The sequence below is a fragment of the Silene latifolia genome, chromosome X (genome assembly GCF_048544455.1).
Source record: "Silene latifolia isolate original U9 population chromosome X, ASM4854445v1, whole genome shotgun sequence".
Lineage (NCBI taxonomy): Eukaryota > Viridiplantae > Streptophyta > Magnoliopsida > Caryophyllales > Caryophyllaceae > Silene > Silene latifolia.
The window spans coordinates 324002847-324010139 of record NC_133537.1 but is presented as its reverse complement, the minus strand read 5'-3'; the positions used below and the strand labels follow the sequence as shown (position 1 = coordinate 324010139).

Sequence of the window (7293 nt, the reverse complement as noted above, 5' to 3'; positions counted from 1 at the left end):
GACTTCCCGATTGTTTAGTACTATTGGTTGGTGGTAAGCTGGTTGCAGTTGTGTGGAGTGTACGTAGTAGTGGTCCTAATGGCAGAAGTGGCGGTGGTGGACGGTGGTCGGCTTGGTGGATCGTAGTGGAGCGGTAGATACACAAAATACTAGCCAGGATACATATGGTATTAGTACGGGATATCCCGTAGTAATACCAAATGTATCTTCGGCATCGAGTGATGTTTCAGTAGTTGGCCTGAGGTTGTGTGTGGTGGGTTTGGGTCTTCTATGGGACAATTGGTTGTGCTGGTGTGCAAAAGAATTTAGGACCATCTAGTGTGACTGTTTTTATTGTTGGCAACGATTTTATCGGCTTGTGCAGGTTAATACTCCAATTATGCTCGATTATAAGATCCACGCTGAGAACAAATTGCTTTATAATACACCTTCGTACTACGGTATCTACATGTGCGGTTTGGTTTTTGAGGATTTGATGCAGCAGGGTAGACTAGCACATGTAGAAAAGAACAATAATGCCAAAGCTCAGTTATTGTATGATGCGATTGATAACAGCCAGGGATTTTTCCGCTGACTTGTCGAAAAGTCAGTCATGTCACTCATGAATGTGCCTTTTAGTCTTGCCAACTCGAACAAGGAACCCGAGTTTATCAAGCTGATGGTGGCTCTTAAAGGGCATAGGTCTTTGTCGGTGGAATGAGGGCCTCTATATACAAGTATATTTGTGTATCTAGAGTAAGTGACTTCTGTATCTACAACAATAGACTTGTGTACCTAGGCTCTTATTCCTTATAGAAGATGACACCACTGGTGTTTTTTCATGCAATTGAGATTACAGATAGATTTTGATATAGTAAAATTTCTGTTGTACCAAAGGTCGGATTTTAGAAGTCGTTGAAGTTCCGATAGCTGTCATTAATTGTTTAAGACGATTCATACCAAAATCCTAAACTTCGGTTTCGAGTTCTCGTTGTAATCAAGATTCGAAAGGGTGTAGTACTTGCTAGTGCTTTGTTTGCTGTATGATTAACTTGTAATGAACCGTGAATGTAATAAAGAGTTTCATTTTTATCAGATGTAATACAAAAGTTATTCGCAACAGGCCGACACCTAGTTGATAAACATTTCTATAAATTTTCGTAGAAATGCAAATGTAAAAATTAAGTGTCATTTGCTAGATACAAACTTTTGGCATGCTAGATACATACCTATAGCTAGTTAGATACACTCCTCTAACTTGCTAGATACATACCTCTAGCTAGCTAGATACACTCGTCTCACTTGCTAGATACATATCTTTAATTATCTAGATACATGTATTTTTTGTTTATGTTATTTTTCTTAGTTCCTATGCACAAATCATAGCTTATTTATAGCAAGGTAAATATTCTCTTTACAGTCGTATTTTTCCGAGAATAAAATTTGGGATTCTCTTGTTCCAATGCATGATATATCAACAATGGACACGCATTTAAATTAAAGTGTCGAATTAAGATACGCTAGATCGATGAGGAGATAAACTGCATCATCATTGGTCCCTATTTTGCAATCTTCTAATTGAAGATAAATGCTCATCTACCAAGAGATAAGGCCACTTTTATTGATGCTAGCTTATCATAACCTCTATTATCTGATGCTGTTACTGAGGAATGATGCTTTTTTTATGCATTGGATTGACTTAAAATACACATTAATCACTTCATTTGTTTGGATAAAATTGTTATCTGGCTGACTTTGGTAGGTTTGATTAGCTGATAATGACAAGACTAATAAAATACAGTAGTTTACTACCAAATCAATGCTAGTGTTGTATCACCCTTTTCGCTTTCGTATTTCCTGCACTCCTGCACACATCACTGATAGTAACAGCTAGTGAAACGGGTAGCTCGGTTCCTCTAGTGGATTGTGAGCATTATTGAGTACACATATAATGGTAGGCTAAAAGAAAACTACTCGTTCGATTGTGATCAAACAGGTCGCTCGTTTGATCCTATTGAGTTACTAGATACAAATTTTTGGTATGCTAGATACATACATTTAATTGTTGATACACTCCTTTAACTCACAGATACATACCTACCTCTGGATCTTTGACACTGGATACACTCACACTTGCTAGATACATACATCTAATGCTAGAAGATCACTCCTCTCAAGATCTTGAGATACATACATCTAACTAGATCTGACACACTCCTCTCACTTGCTAGATACATATCTCTAATAATCTAGATATTTTTTGTTTATGTTTTTTTTCTTAGTCTATTTGCACAAATCATAGCTTATTTATAGCAAGGTAAATATTCTCTATACAGTCGTAAATCCGAAGAACTTGAAGCTGTTGGAGTGATCCTTCAACACTAGCCAGTAAATCGGTTGAAATCACATAAGTCCAACTCAAACCCTCTAACTGGAGGCAATTGAGAGCCATAAACTGATGCAGAGGGATGAGGTTCAACTCAGGCAGAGAAAACAAATATAAAGTTTTCAGCTGCAAACAAATTATTGATGCAGCGGCAGAAACAATGACGCCACAGCTCTCGCTTTCAAATAACTCTTTTAAGGACTCACTTTCCCCAACCCACAATTCTTCCAATCTTAGCAGCTGAGAATACATGCACACAAATTTTCCGCTGGCTGTTGAAACATATGACGTCAAGAATACAACTTCGTTTTGAAGGTAATGGATTTTACGACAAGACTAATGCTCCAAGATTATGGAAGGAAGCAACCTCAAGGCATCTGTACCACCAATTGTCAAGTTTGTTAACACTGGAACACGATTTATAGTGACAGTTTTTCCATCCTCCCTTGTAGATGTATTCCAATCCCACATCAGCCTCTTGACATGGTTTTCATCATTACTCACTTGCAGCTCCTCCAAACAAGGAAATTAACCTGCAATTCAAAACAATTAAACACATGCTACTACAACTTTTAATCAACTAATAGACACCCAAATTCCCCATGATTCAATACTCTAATTTTCACTTTTGTAGACTCGAGATTATACCTCAGCAATAGATGATCAAGTGTCATTTATACCCCCCTCACAGTTGAATTTTCTGACAATGGTACTGTCTTGATATTTACTTGTCCCATGATTTTTCATGAGAGATTTCCAATTAGAGACTCGAGATTTCCAATTAGATTTCCAATTAGCATGACTCGAGATTATACCTCAGCAATGTATATGGATGGTGATAAAATGGATGTTGAAGATGAATTTACGGCTATGTGGCCTGAAGGTGTAAATAAAGCCGGGACTCAATTCAACGTAGATAGGCCGAGGGAAGATCAGGATATGTTAAAGGAAGTTGCAATCAATTCGGAACCTTCTGAGGGCGATTTGGAACATCTGCAAGAAATGAGGGGTCAAAGTGAGAAGGGTTCGTCTCAGTTGTCATACTTGGTACAGCACTGGGAATACAAGCAAGCGAATGCTGTTCGCCTGCTGAAAGAAGAGGTTGACCACCTGAGCAAGCAGAGAGAAGAGGCTGAGCTCAAGAGGTTGGAGATCTTATAGCAGTATCGTTTTGAAAATGATAGAATTGCTAGCGAAAGGCATCCTATTTCTGTACTTGAAAAGCTATACGATTACAATAAAGTCGCGCCAAAGAAAAAATATGAGGTGCCTGCAGAAAGTAAAGGGCTAGAGATAGATGCAGAATATGATACGGTTGTGTACTGGAAACAAAGGGCAGTGTTCCTGGAGAAAATGTTGGAGGAAAGTAGGCAGAGAGAACGGGCATTAATGGAGAAGTTGGAGGATAGCATTAAGAATATGGAGAAACAATCTTCACCTGTTCAAGAATTGTCCGACATGCTCAAAAGAGCTGATAACTTCATACACTTTATCCTTCAGAATGCACCCATTGTTCTTGGTCATATGGTAAGCCTGCAAACAATTGGTAATCAATACGAGTACTATTTATGCATTTTTGGCTCTAATAGGACGGTAATCAATACGAGTACTATTTATGCATTTGATTTAGTTAACTTTCTAGAGAATCAAAACATCATGATTCCATAATACATATATAGACCCAAACAAATAAATAATACATTAAAATCAATCAAATTTCTTAATAAACCAAGAAAAAACATATTGCAAAAATATAACCGCTCATTTACATACATTCAACCTTAATTTATATAATCGACCATCGTTTACCTGTCGATTTTCCCAATTCGCAGCATCTAACAGTACTGAGCTTGAGAAAGAAACAAGTTGCATCCAGAAGCAACAACTTACAACCCAAAATGCTACTTATTTTATATGTTCTATTCAACGCATTCATGTGGTATCATAAATTAATACTCCAGATACACAAGTCGATTTGTGTATCTGGTAGTACTAGCTTGTGTATCTGCGGTCATATATTGTGCAACCACCACTCACCACCTCACGACCACCATCACTGATGAACCCTACCCACAACTAACACCTGACCCACCACGCAACACCGTCCACTAACCCCACCCATGAACCATCACCACCAATATCAACACCGACTTTCAACGGCGAACTTCCTCCTAGCGGCGACCCTAAATTTAATTAAATTCACCCCTAACGATCAATTTTTTTGATTATAATCTTATGTTTTCGCATTAAAATACTTCTTATAATCTTTACAATTGAGTAGATTCAAAATACTAAACAAATCTTCAAAGATTAAAGTAAGATAAGAATTGAATCTAACCTTCTTGCTATAATACACTGAAATTCGTTCGTGGGAAGGGTCATAGACGAAAATATAGGTGGTAAAAAAGGCGGTGGGAGTGGCGATCAACGGTGGTAATGACGGCTAGCGGTGGAAGTGGTGGGAGGCGATCAAATTTAAGTGTTTTTGGTGGGTGGGTGTGTAATTGTTTCAGGTGGGTAAACAATTAAGAAAGCGCGTTTGAAGAATTGGTTTAATTGCTTAGTTCGTAAGTTCGTGCAACTTTAGTTAACTTACTGACACGATATATATATATATATATATATATATATATATATATATATATATATATATATATATATATATATAAATAGATCCCGCGCACCTAAAGTTCGGTGCGAATTCTGAACTAAAATTATAATACTCAAGTCAACATAAAACTCAACGGACCACACTTATTCTCCTCACTGCCATTTCACATGCCTTCAATTTCTAATCACCCCTCCCAATTTATCTCCTCCTCCCCCACTCAACCTACTCCGCCGACGACCACCGGAACTCAGGCAAGCCAAGTCGCCGTCAACTAATGCCAACACCGGAGTATTGGAAACCTTCACTGTCAGCTGTTATCTCGCCCTGCCGACGAGTCTATTTTCTGCCTGAGTCACCGGAGTTCTATTTGTCGGCGATGAGACTAGGCCGTGGATGAAGACCATTTTTCACCTCTATAATTCCGAGCAACTTCGTCGGCCTAGTAAAGCTTTTGAAATTTAACTTCATTTTATTAGATCTGGATGTCAAATTAGATAATATTAACAAATAAAGACTATTTTCAAAAAATCAAGTACGCCGGGGTTCTCGTCGGAGTATTTCGAATAAGATTATGTTATCCCCGGTCAGAAATGGCGCACTGAGTGTCAGAGGTGGAGGATCTGAGGCGGCTATGACGGTGGTGGTGCGCAGCAGGTTTCACGGATTGAGTGTTTGACTATGGAGGTGAGTAAGTGACTCGTGTGGTGTTGTGTGGTGTTATTTGGTGGCAATGGTGGTCAGTGTGGCGGCTGAATTCCACTGGTGTGAGGGATTATGTTAGAAAGGCATGCGTGTAGCTTTTTTGAATATATATTGGATGGTGTACCTCTTTTCACAGCTTAATGATAAGTTTTTGAGAGGATAAACTTTTAGAAAGCCTGTTGTTTTGATCTGAGAAGGGAAGTGGTATTGTTTTGTATTTTGTAGCTTAACGTGCTCCCTTTCTTTGCAGAGGAAGCATTGACAGACGTTGGAATTGTCCGGGAAGTTGGTTGTTTCTGCAAAATCTTTGTTTCCAGTTCTTGCTGGTCCTAGATACACATAATATCGGCCCGGATACACATAGTATTACTGCGGGATACATGTGTATCTAGTAGTTATATCATGTGTATCAAGTATCCGACTTTAAATGACATGTGTATCTGGGTTTGAAAAGATGTGTATCTAGCTTTACTGTCATGTGTATCCGCCAAAAATATAAAATGTATCCGCAAAAAAAAAAAAGGTATCCAAGAGTTAGAGTTAAAACTTGTTGCAATTTCCATAAAGTGTATCCGCTAATAATATAAAGTGTATCCGCAAATACTATAAAATGTATCTCGGAGTTGTCTTGAAACTCCAAAAAAAATTAGTGTAAAAAAAAGTGTAAAAGTGCATTTAGGATTTTAGGGTGGAAAAAGTGTATCTACATATGTTATAAAATGTATGTGAATAAGAGGTGTATCTAGTAAAGAAATAAAATGTATCTACAAAAAAAAAAAAAAAAAAAAAAAAAAAAAAAAAACTGGGTTGAACCTAGTTCGTACGGTTCGCACCGTACTTTAGTTCGCACTTTTTGACCCTATATATATATATATATATATATATATATATATATATATATATATATATATATATATATATATATATATATATATATATATATATATATATATATATATATATATATATGTCTATGCCCTTGTCATTTAACAATTAATGAGTATCCTAAACAAAAAAGTGCATGTGTCAATAAGTTTTTGTTGGAGTAAGTGTCCCCGACAATAATGCGATCACAATTGTCGATCATATTGATCACATATTTAAATCTCATAACAAGAATACGAAAGGGATGATACATTACATATATAGTCAACTGGTCCACACATATCATTAATAATTGGTCAAGCTAGAGTTTGACATTACTGTCGTGCGACGGTGGTGATCAGTTGATCCCTTGAGGTCACACCTAAAGGACGATTCCCTTAATTGAAAAAGGTTAATTAATTGTATGTCGATACAGATTAATTAATTCCTTAAAATTGAACAAATTATTATCATGAGAGAGAAAATGACATCATATTATAATGTGATTAAATAAGATTTTATTTAGTAATTTAAGAAGTTATAATACTAAAATTAATCGGTGTTGCGAAACACGCGAGATGAGAATGATAAGTTAGTTATAATTACAAGATGTTGTGAATTATACTAACTAGTATTTAAATGACCATTTTATGTGAAGGTAATTTTGAATTACTAGTCAATTTGTTAAATGTGATTTATTTAATTTGTAAATGATATTTAATTTGTTAAATATGCATTTTAAATTAAAACA

At 36.5% G+C, this 7293-nt stretch overlaps 1 long non-coding RNA gene across 5 annotated transcripts; it reads right to left on the bottom strand.

The window, feature by feature from the left end:
• Window positions 1-2217: 2217 nt before the first annotated feature.
• On the bottom strand, window positions 2218-4978 carry LOC141618146 (uncharacterized). 5 transcript variants are annotated; one of them, XR_012531315.1, is made up of 5 exons: window positions 4175-4936; window positions 3804-3898; window positions 3476-3575; window positions 3181-3358; window positions 2218-2898 (listed from the first exon to the last, which is right to left on the bottom strand). It is a non-coding gene; the product is annotated as an uncharacterized LOC141618146 (long non-coding RNA). The 5 variants fall into 5 exon arrangements; XR_012531316.1 differs by lacking the exon at window positions 3476-3575 and having other exon boundaries at window positions 3181-3475; window positions 4704-4978; XR_012531314.1 differs by lacking the exon at window positions 3476-3575 and having other exon boundaries at window positions 4704-4978.
• Window positions 4979-7293: the final 2315 nt, after the last annotated feature.